Below are 21,898 nucleotides of genomic sequence, written 5' to 3'. Positions count from 1 at the left end.
TGTAATGGCAATGAGATCATGGCCCTGCGACCGCACACATATCTCTAGTTCTTCCTGTTTGTTCCCCAAGCTGCGTGCATTGGTGTACAGGCGTTTCAGAGAGGTGATTGAGCATGCAGGTTTCCCAGGAGGGGTGCAAGAGGATCCTCCATAGCCACATCCCATGCGCACTTCCCTGGCTGCATTCACCTGCTCTAGGTGTCCTGACTTGATCATAGAAATTAATCATAGAAATTATCATAATAATTTCTTAACCTTAATCATAGAAAGTGCAGGGCATGTAACATCTTACTGGAATATAGCACCTTCTTTTGCAACGATGCAGTTAGTAAATTCATAACTAGCATTACAAACTCTTTCTCAATTTTCCCATATGTTCATGAAAGTATGAATGAGATCAGATTCCAGCTTTCTGAATTGCATTTCCTGATATGTGAAGTTATACAGTGTCATCTCTGAACAATTTTGGACGTATTTGAAATAGAAGGAAAACATACCTTGCTATCTACAATAATTAATATAAAAAGCAATATAAGAAAAAGAGCATACGTTTTCCTGGAGTAGTTTAATGAGCAACCATATTTATACAATGAGATGCTGTATTTTTAGCAATGATAAACAGTAGAGCCTTTAATGCTGCCTTGCAGTAGTTTATGACTAATAAATGCAATAAAAATTAAACAACACAATGTAAATATTTTAGAATAAATTAAACTGTTTCTGTGAATCTACCAGTGAAATCCCAATTATTGAAATATCCAAAATCCACTTGTATAACCAATTAAAAACATGTAGTTTAAAGTTTTGCTACACTTACAGATCTGGTCTAGTTTATAGGTCTCATGTAGACTAGTAAAGAATATGCCTATTTATGCATCTTTTTATGAATTTAAGGCTTATATGGGCAGACTCCTGTGGGCAGGAGACACGGAGATTTAATGTCAGGATACAGAGGATTTCCTATGAACAACTAACATGTTAAAATTCACACAAACTTAAATCATACATAGTAGGATTTTAACAAATTAGTTTTAAAATGTTATTAACACAGACTGAAGACTATATTGTTTTTACCTTAGTGCAGAGAATGCATGAGTGTTACCATAGAGAGCACATTTTAAATATGGCAACATTAATTTAACTTCACATCAGTATTTTTTATATTTAGTTCAATCAAACTGGAAGCATTTATTTGCAGGCTTACATACACTGAGGACTTAAGTGTGGTCATGCATTAATATTATTTATTGCAGTAACTACAGAATTGAATTTATATTCTTTTACCTCTCTATATATAGATTTATAGGTGTTCAAGGATATTGTTTTCTTTTCTGCAGCTTGGGTTGTCATTGTAAAAGTCTTTTTGTTGTTCTGTAACCCATTTTGACCTATCTAACTTATTGAACTGCATTAACAGGTGCTGGAGAGCAACACTGAGTTCTGAGAAGGTGAGTGCTCATGACAAATGTGCTGAAAAATAGTCCTCACTTAAATGCAATGTTGCCCCGCAGAGACACAATATGATTTTTGCCTGTTTTTCTCCAAAAATACAATACACCTCTTAGATCAAGAGTCTTTTTGGTTAAAATATGCAAGTTACTTTGACAGTAGTGGATCCAGGGTTTTTATTTTTTGCTGCCTATCACTTAGGCTGAATTGAGAAGTTAACTTACTGTCTCTTGTAAGACCAATATACTGCGCAATGAAGACAAAGCACATACCAGTTGCAAGCAGGAAATTCTTTCTCTTTACTTAAAATTTCAGTTAATTAGAAAACTAAAAATGCCAAATAATACTTCGCTCTGTGTTCTCAAATGTTAGTTTCTGCATCAGGGACAGGTCCAATATGCAGCTCAGCAACTGGTGAGAGGTACATACACGTGGATACTTCTGACACATTAATTTCAGGTGTCCATAGCTGCTTTGATTGATTCTTGAAGTACTTAATAAGACTTTTTTTTCCAAATTTTTCTGATACTTTTTTTTCTAACAAAAGTTAGGATGCCCAACTCAAGTGGGATCCCATCCCATTGCCAGATGGGATTATTGTTCCAAATGGGACATCATTTGAAAAAGGGATTCAAAAAATATGCCTCTAGGTTTCTATGTAGGAACGAGTGCAACTCTCATATCAAACAAATTGCATTGAGCAAATGGGAACTGATGTGAAGTGGATAGTTTAAAGCTGTGAGTATTGATACTCTAAATGTGGTTTTTGGCAGAAACTGAGAATAAAGAAGGTATTTTGCATAGTCTGTGTTCAGTTAAGCTTTTTTTATTTAGTTAGCTAGGGAAATATGCTTTGAGTACATTAAAAACATGACATTAAAACTTTTTCAAGCCGACTAAACAAAAAACTACAAGTACAGATGTTTGCTATAAAGTGAATGGGACTGAGGTCTAAAGGGCGGAGAAAAAAGGACAGAAAACAGGAGAGTGGAGTTTGAGGCAAGAATGACAAAGTACTGCTATTCATATTTCTGTTATTTTGCTCACTCTTGGTGACTTTACACTGTGGCTCAGATTGATCGCCCTTGAGCTAAATTTCTTGACATTGAATCAATCAAGTGGAGTGTGGGGGCTACTATCCGTCTGGGGAATGAACGCAGAACACAACATGGAGTGAAGAATTAAGCTTTATACATTGGTGACAGCCTCATGTTTGGGATATAGCCTCTCCTCTTTGGAGTCATTTGAGATCCTTTCCCTGCTTCCTTATATTGGTTGCAATCTACAGGATCTTATCCTTCCTGGGCAGTTGTTCATAATGTGTAGTTTGCCAGAAACATATTGCTCATGACTTGGCTCAAGGCCAGAGAAAGCTACTTCCATTACATGCCAAATCACAGGCAGAGTGTTTTATTACCAACTGTTTGCTATTTGCCCAATATTGTTGCCTGTTGTTCAGCAAAGGTGGAACAGCCATGCTCTGGGGCTTAGTGCTTCTTCTCTATGCTTGCATTTGGAAAGATGCTACCCTTTAGTATTATTTTATCTCCTCTTGAAATATTCATATTATCTCTGTGATATTCATAATAGAGGAAGGTATCATGAAGGTAATTAAAATTTAAACCTCTGGAAACTAAGAATAAGGCATTATGGTATCTATCACACTGGCATATACTTTCTCCAGATTATAGTGCAGAAGTTGCTTGGCAGAACAATTAGTTGGTCAAGGAGTGTAGTAGTAGAAATCCTGGTGGACCCTAGCTGGGAAGATGATGTGTGGCATGATTCAATACATGACATAAGCTATGTATATCAATGCTGTTCTGGTAAATGGTGTTGCAATGCACTATATGATGTTAAATTAGCAAGGAGCAGCTCTGCCTAATTGCTAAAACAAAGATTAAGAAGGTTAGGAAAGGCTAAGACTAATAAGAAGGAAAATGTTGGGGAAAGTGGAGATAGTGGCTTGACATTGCAGGCTATGGTGGATATAGAATATGGAAGAGGAGATGCAGGTTTCCTCTTACATTCCTAAAATTATTGTGAACATCGTGCAATAAAATGATTAAGATATTAAAATGCGGGGCATATCTCAGAGTTCTCTATCTGGTAACATTAGCAAATATGACCTCCAAATGTTGCACTGTGTGGCCATAAATCCAAATCCACTGTGGTAATTTATCTTGGATGAAGAAGTAGCACTTGGGAATTGCCTAGAATCACAGTCGCTTTTTAAATGCAAACTTTGTGACAATTTCAACTAACAAAATCATCAGCAGTTGCTAAAATTACTCTGATATTGCTGTTAAAAGATGTTGAAATCACTGGCATTTTTTTGACTATGTATAGCTGGTTTTGCTAAAATAGGATTGTGAATCTTTGCAAAAGGAATAGTGTCAGAAAACTCAAACTTTTGAAAACCAGGAGATAAAGAGTTAACTTATATGCCCACACAAGACAGGGTCAAACTGTTAGTTTGCCCACAGATAGCTTTATTTAGAGAATTGAAATAAATGTGCTCTATATTGTAATGAGAATTTATGTAAATTTGTTCCAGACTCACTAATTAAGTACCACTTCAATTAATGATTGTTTTATGCTAAAAGCATATTTATGTTTTTTTTTTCTTTTTGTTGTTGCAGGGGAGTCCAGCATGAATATTTATTAAAACTTTTTCAAGTTACTTAACATTTTCCACAGTGCTCCTTCATTAAATGTATTTTAGCAATTTGTTTTTTCTCTTATTAATTCTAGAGCAGGAATGCAAGATAAGATTATTGTTATTTATGATACTAAGGTCATCTGAGTAAACACTTTAGCACGGGTCCCTGAGAAAACAAGTTTTTTTTTTTTTAAGATTTATACATTACGTGTATAATTTGTTGGAGAAGATAGAGTTTTGTTTTTTTTCTTTCAGAAACGTGTGAAATCAGACCATAAAAACATCTCACTTTTTTGATATATGAGTACATAATACATGTAATCTACTTACACTTTGGAGACAGGGAATAATTTGCAATCCTTTTCATTAAGACGGACGCTTAATGAAATTTGGTTTGCTCATGGAAATTATGAATGTATTCTATCTTTGCATGAAAATACTCAAAGAAATTGCCACTGATTTTTCCACAGCGTATGTCTAAGGAGTGAGGTGACGATAAATCATTGCTGTTAATGTATGGCCACCATTAAACTTAGTAAAAAGCCTGAAAATTTATGCAGGCTCTGTATTCAGCAGTGTAAAATGCATATCAAGATAGCATATATTTCTCAAGACTGCTATTGAGAAAAGTTGTATTTTAAACTCTGTCCTTCTGTATAGATTAAGGATCTTTCTGACATTTTCACTAACGTGATTTAGTTAGAGAGAATACTAGATTAAAACCTGTAAGGAAAGGATACAGTGGGAAGGGGGAATTAGCCAATTTAATATATAATTTGTGTTGAGCTGTTCTCTTAAAAACAAAAAGGAAACATTTTATCATTTGGATAAAGTTTATATTTGTCAGACCATTGAGATCAGAAAAAAAAAAGGTCTTTTTTTCTGTTAAGAGTACCTGTATTTACATTGTGGTGTAGCCATGTATTCAGCTTAAAAAGCTTGTGTTTTGGAAGTCCGTGTTTTCTGTTATTGGCTAATATTAATAGAACCAACTTTTTTTTTCCCCCCCATGGTATTTCATACTCTTGTGAGACTTAAATCCTTTTTGCATTTGAGGTATGTGGTCTATTTAATTGACATAAAAAATTAAAATGTGTAAGAAATACATTCCCCAGCTACCTAAAATGCTACCAGCTACCAGAAATGTTATAATGGAACTGTGAGCTAGTGTGCAATGTAATATAATGCAAATATATCATTGTCTTGTCTTAAAAAATGCATGTGAAAACACTAGACTTYTATTTTAAAATTTTCTTGGAATGTAGTTTTACTGCATCTGTTTTGGAACGTGGAACTGATTGTAATTCTGAGGCTACATCAATGCTATCATGCTTTGAACAGGACATTGGACTAGATGAGCTCCAAAAGTCACTTCCAACCTGAATGATTTTGTATTGGTGTATTCCATGTTTCAGGCTATCGCCCCACCCACTGATCATTCACATTGTGTGTAATTCCATTAGGAAGCCAAGTGGAGGAAAATTCCCATAATTCCCTTAGGAAGCCAAGTAGAGGATAGTGTTCAGTCAGTAGAACGTTACTTCTAGATGCAGGAACTACTCCAGCTTTCCAAAGGCATCCGAACAAGCATCACAGCTTAATGTCCTCTTGTCATCTCTCAGTAGTGTCATGCTGTTAAAAGGTGCATCTGATAAGTGCCAAGCAGCACTCATCACTGTATGTATAGAAGGATGTTGGGCTATGGACCATGCTTCATATATGGTTTTAGATTTGGAAGAGTTTCTTGGATGTAATATTACGAAATAATGGTGACTTAGCTCTGGCTAGCTTTATCAGAACTGAGGAATAATTTGTAAGATAAACAAAGAGGCATCCTGGGATGGGATATGTCCAGGCAAGAGACAACAGGCTTTCCTACCTCAGCTGTTTTTGGGGTAAGAGACAATGACAGAGCCTCTTGTGGTCTGTGGCTGTTGGAGGTTGGGAACAGGGCTGCATTCAAGACTTGGAGCCAAGCTTTCAGCTTGACCCATTGAAGCACCTGAAGATGCAGGGAAAGGACCCTCTTCAGCTGCTGGCATATTGCCATTTCAAGAACTCAGAGAGCCCAGCCAGGCATAAGCATATATTTTGCCATTGTGTGGGAGCATAACTCCAGTGAGTGTCTTTGGTGGGTGGGACAGGTGAGAAAGGACTGGACTAAAGAGATGTATAGTGACTGATATTGTGCAGTCTGTGGCCCAGTAGATGGGTCCTCAGCAAGATGTAGTGCCCAGAGAACACAAGTACTTTCTGAAGAACTTTACTTTTCTCCTTCCCACTGATCACTGATACAGCATCAGTTGTGGGCTGTACAGTGGAGAGGATGTTGTGGCTGGCTTGGTGACAAAGCTGTGGCAAGCAAGAGACAACAGGAAACACCACTGGCACAATGTTCTTTCACACAGCAGAAACAGACCAGCTCCCTCCTTTCCTCCAGTATCCTGTGTTTGATGGACCCTTCTTCTCTTTTCCTTCTTCTAAAGTCTAACCTACAGGTTGCAGTGGAGTTGCACAGATCACTAAGGCTACTGCAGGACCCTTCTACTGCTCCCTCCTTCTGCTCATGTGGCAACTTGTTTGAACCTTCCTGTTTGAAGTTCTTGACATTTATATTTTTATTCAATGTAAATATTTATGTTGATATTGTATGAAGTAATGGACCTAGGCATTCACATGCCAGATTGCAAAGTTGGTGCTTGAGGTGCAGGCATCTCAGGAAGCTGGACTGGGCAAGTGGTACATTGCATTAGTATCTGAAGACCTAGAGTACAGGCTGACATACTTGTTCAGTTTGTCTCCTAGAATACCTTTGATTAGGAGACTTGATGCTACCTGCTCAAAGGCTGGCCTCTGTCTCCCAGGACCGGTTGTTGTAGGGACTTCAGCAAGGTTTTTGACACAGTCTAGCACAGGTAGTTCTGTCTCTAAGCTCAGGATATTGGTGTTAGAGCATCTTTCATGCATTTGCGGTCAGGTTAGCCTCATGATAATTATTTTTTTGCAAGTTGCCTAAAGTTCTAGTTTTCCTAAAACTCATTGCTGATATTTACTGTCTGCTGATGTTTAAATTGTTAGATATTGTGTCAGCAGACTCTTTTCTGCGATGACTTACATTGATTATATTCACTGCTATTTGCTTGTTGCTGTGGTAGGTTGGTCCTGAGGAAGAGACAAGAGTAATGAGGACTTTGCATAACAATGCCTTCAAGGTTGGTTATTTTTTCCTGGTGATGCCAAACATATACCAATACCAATGCAGGATGTCTATTCATTAAATTGCACCACCAATGTGCTAGAGGTCATGTTAGTTTAAAGGAGAAAAGGGGAAATTTGATTGCATAAAAATCCAAGCTCAGCATTTTAGTTTTGATTTTCTTTGACTCATATTCAACACTACTTTGCCTTTTGCTTGTTTAAAGACTGACATTTCCATGGGGAGGAATTTCTGGCAACAAGTGATTAGGTATTGTGTTAGGGAAGATTTAGCAGGCAGGTGTACCACTAAATCAGAAATCAGAAAGTAATCAAAAGATAAGTGATATTACTGGGATCTGCTCTAGCTTGGGATGTTTAAAAAGCAGAGAATTAACTGAAATTCAAAAAAGAAACTTGGTGGGGGGGGGGAGTATTGATACCCCATCGTCTTTCTGCTCAGGATGTGAAAAAATTCTATTTGCTTCAATGCATCAGTGTTGATAAATACTTATATTTGCATTCATTTTATTGTAAATGAAAAATTGGCTAGTGCTATTATGACCCCATTTCTAAGAGTTTGGTCTGACTATTTTATAAGACCATGACAAGCATAGGTTAATGCAGAAAGCTGCATTTTTAAAATTGAACATCAGGTGATTCATTAACAACCTCTGCATTTTCAAGTATAAATTTAAGACCTGTTTCTGCAAATGCATACACCCAAATGTGGTGATGCAGCTCATCAACCCTCAGTTCAAAGAAATCTGTTTTATGTTAGTGCGACTTGAGTGTTTTTGGTTAAAGTTGGTAAATACTTGGAGTAGATGTGGAAGAACTTGCTGGAGATGCAAAATATGTGTGTTTATGAAAATAACTAAAATTGTATGAGCAGATGAAATCACTCACATATGAAGAATGCAGAAGAAGGAAGAGGGCATTAAGCAGAAAAAAGTCCTCAGCGCTCAGATGGAGGAATGGGAAGTTGCAGTACCCAGCCGAAGAGACATTGAAAGGCCACAAGATTAAAGTACTGTCAGACTAGGAGGTTGTAAAACTTAAAGCAGGAGATAATGACAGTTTGAAAGATATTTGGAACACCACAGAAGAGCTGGAGGGCAGTGTTAGTTACGATGCTTTATTGGAAAGAAATACTTAAGATTGGCCAAGTGGCCAAAGGCAGAAAGCAAGAGATCAAGTGTAATATTACATTAAAAGAATTCTACAGCATGATGAAAGATTTATATTCAGTTTCATTAAAAAATTCAAAACAGAAAACATTTAAAATTGTGGACTTAGAGTTCTGTTGACAGAAGAGGTAACATTTTATTGTGTTAACTGATACATTTGGGGAAAACATGCCAGCCCTTCTTTAGGGCTAAAATAGAAGTAGTGGCTCTCAAGCTAAGTACAGGATAAGAATAGTTGCTCAGAACTTTTCTTGGTTATATTAATCAGCTTTACAATTTCAGTGAAAAGGAGGTTGGAACCTGTGTTACAGAGAGAAATATCAGCAAAGGGAGTGGTGATAAGTTTGTTAGCCCCTGTGAGAAAGAGAAAGACAGGTAGCCACAGCTTGTGCAGTGCTGAGGATTGTTTGTATTCCGGCATCATCACAGCTGCAGCAATACCTTATTTTTCCCTTCTTCTTGCCAGCAGCTCACTTTTTTTTTCTTTCTTTCTTCTTTTTTTTTTTTTAAACTGATGGGTTGCTCTAGATTGTGATTCCAGGCAGTGACCTGGAATACCTGTGAGACAGTATCTCAGAAATAAACAGCAGTGTACAAAAAAACTCACTTGGAGATGTAACTTTAACAGAAGTAGCTTGTTATAAATTTTAATAACAGAGATAGATACCTACAGTGACAGAGGACCATTATAATAATACAGATAGCTATTATAGGAAGAGATTATGAAAAATTCTAAGGTCAATAGGAGAAAAATCCTGGGATGATCAAAATATAAACATACTTGTTAATCAGTGAGTTTGTTTTATTTTTCTATTAATCTTTAGGAACTTTCCAGAGAAAAATCTTTGAATTATTTAAAATATCTTATTTACTATATGCATTCAAATATTTGCACATTAACAATAGTTAATGTTTGACTTGCTACACTATTTCTTTACAACAGAATAGCATAAAACTTGGTTGGTAAAGAAGACATCAGGGTGCAGGTGCTGGAAGTCTTTGGATTATTTTAGTCCATACATGTTTTTGTCCTGTTTTCTAGGTTAGGCTTGACACCACTAGCGTGTCTTCCATTTCACTAACTCATCCATTCCTAGAATATTTGCAGCTGCCGGTAGTTACTAAAAGCTGTATAAGGGACAACTTTGCCTAGTCAAGTGTAGTGTGCTAGGGTTACATTACTGATATTAAAAAAAAAAATCTTTTGATACTGAAGATATATTTTATCTCTTATACTGGGCAGTAAGGTTTAAAGGAAGTAACTGATGTGTAGAAGAGTAAGTCTAACACAAATGTAACATGTAAATAAAAGTAATGACCTAAGAAATGTGTTTTGAGTCTGAAGTGCCATTGGTGGCTCCTGATACAATAACTGTGAGGATAAACATGAAGTACCTGCCCCTTTTTCACTCTCAGGCCTTGCAAAGAACCCTGGCTACTTCAAGGACAGTCTAAAATGCTCCTCTCTGCCCTTAGAGGTAGGAGCGATTAAAGTAGCTGCCAGGTATGAGCACCATATCCTCTGCCCTTGCAGCTCTGGGGTCGATGGCTGGAGAATTGTGTGCAACGAAATTGTGCCTGTTCTCATCCCATCGGTTGTTGGCTGGCATTGACTAAACTTGCAGTTCTTGTTATTTAAATCCATCATCCTTCTCCCCCTCCTCATTTTTCTCCCTGTAGTCACAGTTAGTTGTGAAGGGTAAAAAAATAGAATCAAGCTGGTAAAAATAATCTGTCTGGCAGGTTTGTTATTTTTACCATTAGGGAAATTAACTTGCTGACCTGATGCTCTGCTCAGCCCACTATCAAGAAGTGCATCATATGCTAGTTTAAAGACATAACTCAGTCTTTTCAATATAAAAATTATTAATTGTTAAAAGATCTGCTGTTAAGACATTCTGATTTAATTTCGTTTAATTTGAATCACTTTGCCATATGCATTTTTATTTATTTCTAAACCTCTAGGGAAGGCATTCATATAAAATGGCTGTGATGCATGGTGAGTTATTTAGCCACAGTGGTTGGCAGGCATGGGACTCTGTGGGTTAGTGGCTTCTTATATCTTTGTGCAGACCCAGACTTCAGAGGAAAGAGAAAGGGGGTGGGGAGAGGGGAAATTCTAAAGGTGCATTTGTTTCCTGATGATTATGTTTTTATACAAAATACAGTTGATAAGGTGTTTTTTTTTTCTCACTAATTTGCTTCTTGCTATTTTGAAATTTTCTTAAAGGCCATGTTTCAGAGATGACTGCTGCATTTGAAATACAGGATTGGATGTCTCTTTGAAATGCCATTCTGTTTAGAAAGAACACCTACCATTTAAATAAAATTATAGTGCTCTGAAAGAAAAAAAATAGTCTTTTGTCACTGCTGTATATTTATGCATATTTTATTTTAACCAGAAGGAATTTTTTTCCAGTTTGGCAGAAGTAATCACTGGCAGAATGATTTTTTTTTTCTTTCTTTTTTTTTTTTTAATACCACTGTGGAGACTTCTATTACTACTTGAAAATTCTTCCTAACAGCATAGTTCTTTTTTTTTCTTTCAGCTTTTTAATAAATACAACCAAGTTTCATTCAGGATCAGATGTTTCCATTGTTTTGGTTGTGTGTGCTTTTAGGTGAAATCAAGTGCTTGTCTTGCAAAGCCAACTATAATTTAGTTCAAGGGGAGGGGAGGAAGAGAATGATATGGAGTGGGAAACTTGGCATGAAATGTTTGGTCCTTATACCCACTAGGCAGACCAAGGTACTCTGATTTGTCTTCACCCAGACTTTTTTTTCTGGAGCAACCACTGCAGGGTGGTTGTTCAACCCTCTAATGGCTGTAATAGCTTTAGATCAAAAAGGAACTGACCTGTACTTCAGACAAGAGATTTAACAAAATATAGGCAAGTTTGCAACTTGGGATGGTTTTGACTGACGTCGAGGAACAGAAATTTTCTAGAATAATCATTCTTTAGTTGTTTTAGGTAGTTGAAATTAGAATCTCTGCCTTGTATTTCTGTATTTTGTGCTGCACCATGAGAAATAAACACTTCTTGAGGCTTTTCTGAAATGTAACTTTTTGTGAGTAGTGATTTTTTTGGCTTTCTGAGGGAGGTTATCTTCACAGACTTCTGTAGGCTGATAAACAGAGGTTCATGCTACAAACTGGTTTGTGGTTGTGGACTAAGATTATCTGGACTCTTTAATCAGATACTTCCAAAGAAGGACCAGTGGGCAGGGAGGAGGGAATGGTCAGAAGCCAGTAAGCACCAATTCAAACTTGCACATAATTTGAATGTGCAACTGTTTGTGGAGATGAAATCCACATCTGTGCATGCAGAATTATTTCTGGTCCCAGTAATTTGTTCTATATTCAGATTTGACTCTCCATAATAATACAACATATTATTTTAACTTCATTAAACTCTCTTTTGGATACCTGTTGTTTTTGCTCTCCTTTTATTGGATTCTGAGTTTATTTGTGAATAAATAAAAATTTTCTCCTGTGTGCATAAGAGACGCAATGATGGAAACGGTGATTCTGGTGAAACACTTGGTAAGGAAAATATGATTGATTGTGCAGAATAGAACTGCTTGCATGCATCCTGTTAATAGACCCTTATATATTCGATTGATTTTTCTTTTTTTAGCTTTTGTAGTGCATTGTAGCTTTTACTGTGAAATAGGTGACAAATGGTCTGCATGACAGTAAGGAACCAAGAGAATCTAGTTTTTAAAAGTCAGCTTTAACATCATGCATAAGAACACTTACCAGATGCTTTTGAAAATCATGGCCTTGGGCATTTTACCCTGCTGCAAATTCCAGCGTTGGCCTGTCAGTGCATTATATCCAGTTTCAAGTGCTTATTTACCTTGCTGAAGCATAGCAATTAACAATCAACACATGCTTCTGAAGGTACGTTGCTTAAAGTAAATCCAAGGTGACATAACGCATGGAACATTCTTTGGGGACTGCTTTAGGCTTCTGAAATGTCATTCGTTATTATTGAAGCCCTGCATGTTGGCAGTTCAAGATAGCATGTTGGACCACTGTACTCAGACCAGTGCTTATTTAAAATGTTTATAACTTCATTCTCTTATGCAGTTGTGCACTCACCAGTTTTAGAGGCAAGAAATAATTGAGCTGAAATTACCTGCTGATGATATGTAATTAGTTGAGCAATAGTATTTGTTGCTGTGGGGGGAGAAAGGGGAAGCTGTTCGAGATGCAGAAACATATTATTTCTAAAGTATTTTGACAAACACTGCAGGAAAAAAGACATTTTCTCTTTTGAGTTACACAGGATCTCATATAATAAAATGGATGTGTCATAATCTTTTTAACTCATCCATCCATTTTGTTATAGTTTAGTGATGTATAGTAAGAATGCTGCCACTTATAGAGACTCAAAGCAGTTGAACACATCTTGGGAAAATACCTAAGAGTAATATTTTTATGACTGCACTGATCTCTTCAGTGTTGGAGGAGTGGGCGAAAATGCCTGGAGCTGAGTAGGGTGAAGGGTGCCAGGTGGCGTGGTGGGCACTGAGCGTGCCGCAGGGGATGCTTGTGTACAGAGCAGTTTGAATGTCCAGTGATGGTGTGGGAAATGGTTAGTGAGTCCTGCACATACGGGATTTAGAGAACGAGCACCCAGCTGTGGCTAGGCTGGTTTGGTCTGGGGGCTGCCATGTCCTCTGGATGCTACACTGGCCAGGATCCTGTTGCTTGTGGGAGGCACTGATACTTTGTGGCTCTCTGCAACAATGAAGAAAAATGAATTTGGTCAGAACTAAACGTATTAGCCACCTTTATTTTTGAACTAAAAAATGGAATTACCATTTTTTATTGCTTGTCCCATTACTTCCCTCTTTCTTTTGCTGTGTAAGAAAAGATAGGAGAAAAAATGAGGATTTGAAAGCTCAGTCAACAAAACTCAAAAGGTTTTTCTGTCTTCTTAGAAAAGATGACTGTCTTAACAATGAGCAGAAAATTCAAGCATCTTTACAGAGTTAAAATGTTGATGGATGAGGATGTCCTTGTGGCTCCCTGTATTTTGCTTTTACTGGAAATTACAGTCTAATATTTTTCCTACAGATTAGTAGGATCACACAGCCTACCTGTCACACATGTTTCTGCCTCCTTTGGTTATAAACCTTACTGCATGCCTTCTTTCTTCTGATGCAGTACTATTGCAAAAAACCTAACAAGGACCAAGTAAACTTGATTCTGTGTATTCCTTTGTAATATCTGAGGTCTTGTTCTCTCAGCTGCTGGTAATACAATCTCATCCTCCCTGCAGGATTCTAGTTGCTAGGAACTTCTTGTATTAAGTGTCTGCTTCTTCACTCCCAGCTGGCTAGGTGCCACATGGCTGAGACTTCAAGCAAATGAGATATTTACAATGACTCATTTGTTATTAGAACTTAGAAAGGTCTCTTTACATAGTAGAAGAAGGTCTGAAAAGTTTTCTTAGTTTTCTTGGTTTAATGTGACAGCTGCCTTTCCCTGGCAGGAATAGAATTTGGAATTTGCTTGCAGCATTCTTCAAAATATTGTGGTTTGTGCAAAAGACTATCTTCTTTACAAAAGGCAAGAAGCCATAATTTCTTTGTTGTAAGCAATATATTTTTAATATGGTGATCTGCATGAAATTGCCCAATGAGCCAGTAGAGTAGCTACAAAGAGTTGATTTATATTTTTGTTCTTGATATCAATTTCCTTTTTGCAGCATTTATAAATTAACAGTTCCAACTTTAATTATAAAAAAATCATAATTTTATATCTTTATTTTACAGCTTTTTTTCAGTCCAGTGTTAAGGAAAAGACTCTAAAAAGCATCTTTTCTAAAATACCAGCTTCTATTGTGCAGCACAGTTCTACAACCGGAAATTATAGCAGTGCAAAATGAATACAAAGTGCTTTAAAAAAGCACTTTTTAAAAAAATACATTGAGAGATGCTGGTTTTGCAATGCAGGAGCCAGCACTTGAAATAAAATATTCAGAGACATGATTAAGTGAATTCGTATTCACCAAAGCACTTACATTTGTTTAACACCAGGAGAGTTTCAATCCCATCAAAAAACAATGGAAGGCTTATTTAAAGTCCAAGATCAGAGCGTCAGAGCCATGAGAAAGGTTCAGTCAGTTGCTGACTCTGAGAGCAGCAATACTGTTTAACACCAATCCCATTGTTTGAGAGCAGATGAGATATGGGTCGTCTGAAGTTCTATATTGGAAGAATTAAGTATTGGAAGACAGCGGGTAGCTGAAGACAGGAGAGCTAGTAAACCTGCGTAGGAATTTGGGTATGATGGTGTTGTTCATTTCGTCTGTTAGAGAAATGATTTCTAAGATGCACAGCCCAGACACATTAAATCCTAAGGCAACTTTTGTCTTGATGTTTAAAAATATTCTTGAGGCAGATAGGGCTGACTGAAATTAAACTGTCAAATAATCTGTCAGTACTAGCTGGATGGGAGTGGATGTGTATTCACCCACACTGAGATGCAGAAACCTCCTTTGGGAAATGTGGCAACTATGTAATGTTGTGGAGGAGCTCTACACAACTGTTTAGGATAGAAAATGGAGAAGTATTTATCCAGTTGAACTTACAATGGGAATTTTAGATAGGCAGAAAGGAATGTGACTCTTAGAAAGGAACACTAAACTGTAGGAATGTGTCTTATATAGCTTATTTTTCTTACTCTGAACTGAAAATATATATATTTTTTATTTTGTCTCATTCAGAAGAATCATAGAGCCAGGGATGGAAAGGCCCCAAAGGTCTTCCTCTGCTCTCAGTCAGGATGAGCTATAGCTATACCGTTCTTTTTTGCCTTAACTGTTCTGAAAACTGCCAGCGACCGAGATTCTACAGCCTCCTACAAAATCATTTCCAGTTTTCAGCTATCCCTAATTCTTAATATTTATCTTAAATCCCCTTTGTTGTAATAAAACCCCTTATTGCTTGTTCTGTGTGAAGATGGATAAGAGTATATTCCTTCCTCTGAGGATAAACTTTTGACATATTTTACAAAACTAAAGACTGTCAATGATTCCTTTCAATCTTTCCTTTCTTCTAATCACTGTTTAGCTCTTTAAGTCTTTCTTTTTATACCACATTTTATAGAACTCTTATTTTTGGTGCTGTCCTTGGACTGTCTCTGGTGGGCACCCAAAACTAGGCAGAGTATTACTGTAGAGGCCTTGTCAATGCCAAAATGAGTGGCAGGATTATGTCAGGTGTCTGATGTATTGGAAGACACCCGTGTGGTTGTCCTTTGAGTTAAAAAAAACAAGCAAGCAAGCAAGCAAACAAAAACAAACGAAAACCAAAACTCTGAAGAGAGTCCCAAGAAAGCTGTTAGTTTTCTCCAACTAGCATGACCATGAATGTAGCTGCATAGAGAGTTTGACATTACAGTAATTTAGTCTGATTTTTTTTGTATAACAAAAGACACAGGAGTTGCCTGAATTAATTCCTTTTTGAACAGAGCATCTCTTTTGGAAACAAAAATCCAAACTGCTAATAATGTGAAACTGGAACTGCCATATTTGTTTTTAAATGACTACTTGTTTTAGCTATTTAAAATAAGGAGCAAAAAAAAAAAAAAAAACCTCACCAGCAAAATAATTGTTAAGTAGCCTAAATTTACATAGCTTCAGCTGTCAGAAATTGGAATTTGCTGTTCCTTTGTCTGCAAGATAGATGAATCAATAGATAATCAGATTTCACTTTCTCATACTGATGCTTATCAAAAATGATCAAATCACATCCTGACTTTCCTTTAGAATTAAACAGTTTAATCTCCTGCTGCCACTTATAGGACAGCATGTCTTTCAGTTCCTTAATTATTCTATCATTCTTCCCTGAATCCTTTCTCAGGTGTACTAGCTTTTTGAATTCTGAATACCAGGTATAAATACAAGCTTCCAGTTGCAGTTGCATCAGTGCCAAAAGCAGAGGTTAATAAATCCATACTCTTCTCAGTTTATGGCATAAGCACATCACTGAGAGTGCGTGCTCATTTAATTATCTACTACATCGACTAAATTTCATTGCTTTTGAGAAGAGATTCCCTGCTCTATCAGAACAGTTTGCATCCCAGGTTCCCAGGGATCTGCCCTAATATTTTGCAAAGTCTGGCTTTGTGTGGCCCTTAATTTATGCTTATACAGTCTCCTCATTAAAGTATCAAGTTATCTAGTTTTTCTATAAACCGAAGTGGCAGTTAAATAATGTTAGTTTCCTTTATATAATTTTTGTTTTATTTTCTATTTGTTGTTCCATTATTTCGAGAAGTCTACGGTTATTCAGGTTGTTCCATTCCCCTTTTTAAACAGCAGCACAGTATTAGTTTTCCTCCTCTGACTACTGCAGCTGATTTTACAGCCCTTTCAATTTGGTTTAAAGTTTTTGGACTTTTCCATAGTACGTTTGCAGCTTCAGTGAATTCTCTCCAATGTCAGTATCAACTGGTAGAATGGAAAGTGTTTCATCATTATAGGACATTAATACATAAGACTGGATTTTCCCAAAATGTGGAACATAAATATTTATCAGTCACTTTCCTTTTATGTAGGGTAGAATTGTGAGGGTCCTTTTTTTTCCTAAAGTATTAGCAAAACTTCTTATGTACCTTAAGTATGCTCACAGTGATATTTCTTTGCATCCTCTGGCTTCCCTTAGTGTTTTTTTACAACTCTTACGTTTCTATTTATATCTGTTGCTATCAACTTTCTATTTTGAACATTATATATCTGTATATATTATATATACACTTTGAAACTCCTTTTGCAACCTGGCAATTGTTCCATGGTTTTAAGCATTTATTTTATGAAATGCATAAAATATAAATTAACCTTAAGATTTACTCGTGTGTGTCTCTTTAAATGATTTTCATGGTTTGCCCTGTAATTGTTTACAATTCGGTGAAAGTGTTCCTAGATTCACAGAAGATGTAAACATATGTTTAATCTTTATGTCTAAGTGTCCTAAGAGATTTTCCCTGTAGTGCACATATGATAATAAAAAGACCGTGATGTATGCAGATTGAAACACAGCAGCTACAACTACTTTTGTTTAGAAATGCTATTGCTGGCAAGAGATGTTTGGAGAAGGCAATCCTAGCTTAGTCCTTTGCTCTCGGGAGGATGTGAAGACCCGTTTCCCTTTTGAATCTGATTGTTGTGTGTTTATTACTATTACTTTTCTAAATATTTCAGCTGAATTAATCTCTTACTGCATGATAGCTAAGTCAGCCACATGAACTTGTTTTGATTTGCCTGACACATGAACTTCCTTTTAGAATTTTTATGTGAGAAAATTATTTGACAGTTTTCTCAATGTCTGAATTATTCTTGGACTTATTATCCTTTGGTTACTTCTGCTTAACTCTGTGTCATCTTCATTGCACTGCAAGCTACAATAGAATAATCACAAAAGGCTGGGACATTAACAGTAGAAAAGCTAACCCTTGAGAAAATCAATTATGTTTGAGTCAGAAGTTATTTAAAGGTATTAGTGAAAATCGATTTCCAAGAGATAATCAACATGTACTTTTTGTCACCAGTTACATGCAATAATTAATAATGAACTACTTCCTTAGAAGCAGAAAAACAGCAATGCGTTGTTAACGCAAAAATATAAGAATATAATCAATCTATTCAGGCTGATGGGGAGGATAAAATTACAATATGTTCTCTACTTACACTTGCTTTACTGATTAGCAGCGCTAATACGTACATGTAACATTTTAGCAATTGTTATTCTGTTTGTATTGAAAGTATAATAAAGTGTGACATCAAGCACTTGCTGATTTAGAAGCACTAGGTGATCCTTTCCAATTTAATTGTTTAATAAAAATCAAAGATTTCAAAACTTAAGTCCAGTTATATAGCATTATAAATGCAAAATATAATACATGTATATAATTTACAAAATATAAAGTTTAGGAACAATTAAAAATGTAAATGATCAAATTAATAATTTGATAATTTTTAAATTTGCCTTAATATAGTGTCTTTTTAATGCGAGTTGACCAGTCTTTTCTTTATAAACCTTGGTAAGGAAGCATGTATTCCTTAAGGAGCTATGGAGGAGGTTGCCACAGTAATAAATAAAAACAGACTATTATAAGAATGTAGAATTTTGTCAAGGGCTACATTATTGGAAAATTTCTTCTTAATGGGACAGATGGAGGAGGTTGCCTAAGGCAGAGTGTCATGTACTGTAGTGCATGCAGAGAACATGAAAGATGGGGAAAAAAATCAATAAGAGGAAAAGAAAAAGCTAAGGACAGAGCTTTCCAAGCATTTATTATAATAATGTTTGAATGTCCTTTCCTCTGTCCTTTCAAATGATAAGATATTAGTGTCTTGTGGTAGCGCAAATAGAGTTACATTGATTATGTTAAAAGATGTCTTTCTTTTGGAGAAAAGTCTTATTATTTAATATTTTTCATATTTAACTGCATGGAAGAATGAGAGAAAACACATGCTTTTCTTCCAGCCTTCAGGTTTCTTAAATTGATGAAAGCAACATTACTAAGAATCTGGCTCTGCAGAGTCACTGATTTTACTGAAGTCTTCAGTCATAAGCACACAAGTAAAACTTAGCATCCATTTTGAGCCATGTTTCTGATGTGTCAACATTGCTTTCTGTTTCCCATGGGTGAAAGAATCCAGCTTTGGAAAAATGCCCTGTAGTATTGTGAAGAAGCCCTTATTTGGAGCATCTGCCCATGTCTTTTGCTGCTTGACTGCGGGACAACTGGGATTTTATAAAGTCTGTGTGCTAGTGGCTTAAGTGAGGCGGTATATATTCAGTGTGTTTGGCAGTGAGCAATGTGAGTGACAGAAGGCAAGCAGACACGCAGCACGAGGAGGCATAGGTAGCAAGAGAGCGTGTGTGTTTAGAGATCTGCTGCAAAAGAAGCGACTCCTTCCCCACGGTCACAAGGAACAACCTGTACTGAGAGGCACACAAAGGGGTTGCTCGGAGGTCGGGCTCTGCAGCATAGCCATGCCAGCAGTCTGCACAGCCAGACGTTTCTGTGGAGGAGCTCAGCTGTACTTTTCCTCTGTGGTTGTTATTGTGGACAATTCCATAGCTTGGACCTGCAAAAACAAACAAAAAAAATTGTAGCTTGGTGGCTGTTCAAGTAAGTATGTGCGGGCAGAGTACTCTGTTCTTGATCTGTGAGATATGAAGAAATCTGGTTTATCAACCACAGCAGCAAACAGAATTGGGGAAATATTATGTGCATATTTGTGATCTAAATAATTATTGTTTGCATTAGGTATTAATATAAATTTTGCTCCTTCCTGAAGTCTCACTTGGAAAGGCTCATTAACTGCTATGCTGTAGCTATCTAATTGTGCTTTATAGAACATGTGATTAATCAAAGATTGTAGTAAAAGACTAAAAAGAAGAATAAAAATCTATGTTATAAAATCTGTGTTATATAGGGAATGACTCTGTCCTTATTAAAGCATTTAGTGAAGTAGAAATGTTACAAATGGTGATGGTTCTCTGAAGTTGTATCTAAACTAGTAAATAAAACAAGATGAGAGCGTGGGCTCAAGCGCTGGCYCAAAATCATATAAGCTTTTTAGCTGTTTAATTGCGTGCTTCCTCCTACGGTTTGGACCATGCCAAATCACACTCTTGCAGACGATGCTCAGGCAAGGTTTGGGGCCTAGCGTGTGTCAGGGACTGCTTAAATAGGCAGCGGGAATATAGACACCATGTTTCTGGGGCAAAGAATTGAGTCGTATGACAGTGAGCCATTTTGTGCCATTTAGCCTAATATCTGGAGAATGGTTCCTGGCTTGTTTAGTGGATATACACCTTAGAAACTCTCTTTTTCACTTAGCTATTAGATTAGATGCAAAACTTCTAATACTTTTTCAGGAAAGCACTGGCAAAAAGGAAGCAAGGAGCTATACTGCTGTTCCCATTCAACAGTTTATCCCTTGTAAACCTGGCTCCTCATGGTAGCCTCAAGCATCACCTTTAATCCTTTCTAAGTTGTCTTTCCATTTTTTGTTCATGCAGGTCTTTCATATACTTTTGTTCTAAGTGTATTTTCCTTGCTCTGGTCATCCCCCTTCTGCTGCTTCCAAAACCATTCTAGGTTTCTTCTGTTGCTTCTTCTCCTTTCCAGTGCAGGACCTTCTTTGCTCTTCTGTCATTTGTCTGTCTTTCCGCACCCGTGACAAGTGGGCTTGACCTAAGGCTGTCTTGGGTAGTACTGCAACATGAGCAGTTTCAGGATGGCTGGTGCAGCCCTTTAGCTTTTGTGAGACTTACTTTTCTTTTCTGTACAAATGACTGACAGGGGAAAAGAAAAAAGAGAGAAGGAAAGAAAAGAGAAGAAATAGACAGCTATTGCCTGTCCTTGCTATTTGGCTACCTGGCAAGTGCAAAGGATATCACCAAAAGTTTCCAGAGTCACCGTCTCTGAGACTTCTTAGCCACAGCCTGAAATATTCCAGAATGAGGAGAAGGTATCACTGCTGCTGGAGAAGCCACCAGCTCCAGTTCTTACTGAGTTGTTGCTACATACACATTGCTATATACACATTGCATAACCAAAGGGTGAACTCTATTTAAACTGAAGAGTTGAGCTAGATTGTAGTAACTACAGTGGTACATGTGAAGAAAGTCTTTGCATTAAATACTACCTCTGATGCTATTTATAACAAAACTGCAAAGTCTTCTGATATTTTATTTATGCATAAAGGAAAAAATAATGTTTTCATTATAGCTTTGGGTTTAGGAAATAGGGCCTTTTAAAAATCTCTAATAATATTGGTTCTGAAGGTAGCAGTGGCTGCAAWAGGTAAGTAAGAATGTAGTCAGTCCTCTTTGCCAAAAACTCTCTGTGCTTTTCGGTATTGTGAATTTGCTGTGTTGTAACCTCTGTAGAGAAAGGAAATCCTGACATCTAAAAATAAAATGCATTGTTATTTTAAGAATGTATAAGAATGTTTCAGTTTGGTTAATATGATTTTTTCAAAAGTTTCATACATTTATCTTTAATTATTTTAAGACAATTGAATCAAAGTAAAGCTTTTTTGTTTAAGTTTGAGTTTTGTTTTTTTTCTTTTAATGTCAACAAACATTGGGTGACTCAACTTCTCCACATGCTGTGAAGACATTGTTTAGCCCACAGCCCTTATGTGTTCTGGATCGTTATCTTTGTGCTGTGAAAGACTTCCAGAAGGTTTTATCAAGGTCCTTGTTGCTTTTTGGCATTCAATAAGGGCTTGTCTAAGAACAAGGCTTGCAAAATTCTAACTAATTTAGAAGGAAAAAATAGCTATTTAGTTAAAAAGACATAGTTCAATTTAATGTCAATAAAAAAAAGAAAAAGGTCAATGAAGACTGAAAATTTGAAAGTATC

The 21,898-nt window shown here is 36.6% G+C and overlaps 1 protein-coding gene across 13 annotated transcripts in view; it reads left to right on the top strand.

Moving 5' to 3' along the window:
- The window catches only part of PRKD1 (protein kinase D1), a 156,910-nt gene that overhangs the window by 53,173 nt on the left and 81,839 nt on the right, over positions 1–21,898 (top strand). Inside the window, exon 2 of one of the 13 annotated variants that reach the window (XM_026068883.1) lies at positions 1,418–1,448. The exons of 11 other annotated variants lie outside the window; for them this stretch is intronic. The gene's annotated coding sequence lies outside the window, so the exon portion shown is untranslated. Of the gene's footprint in view, positions 1–1,417; positions 1,449–20,736; positions 21,000–21,898 lie in introns of those variants that run through there. One more of the 13 variants, XM_026068875.1, reaches the window with a different exon arrangement.

The sequence above is a fragment of the Apteryx rowi genome, unplaced genomic scaffold (genome assembly GCF_003343035.1).
Source record: "Apteryx rowi isolate R43461 unplaced genomic scaffold, aptRow1 scaffold_280, whole genome shotgun sequence".
Taxonomy (NCBI): domain Eukaryota; kingdom Metazoa; phylum Chordata; class Aves; order Apterygiformes; family Apterygidae; genus Apteryx; species Apteryx rowi.
Note: the sequence above shows the minus strand (reverse complement) of the source record. Positions and strands in the feature narration are given on the sequence as shown.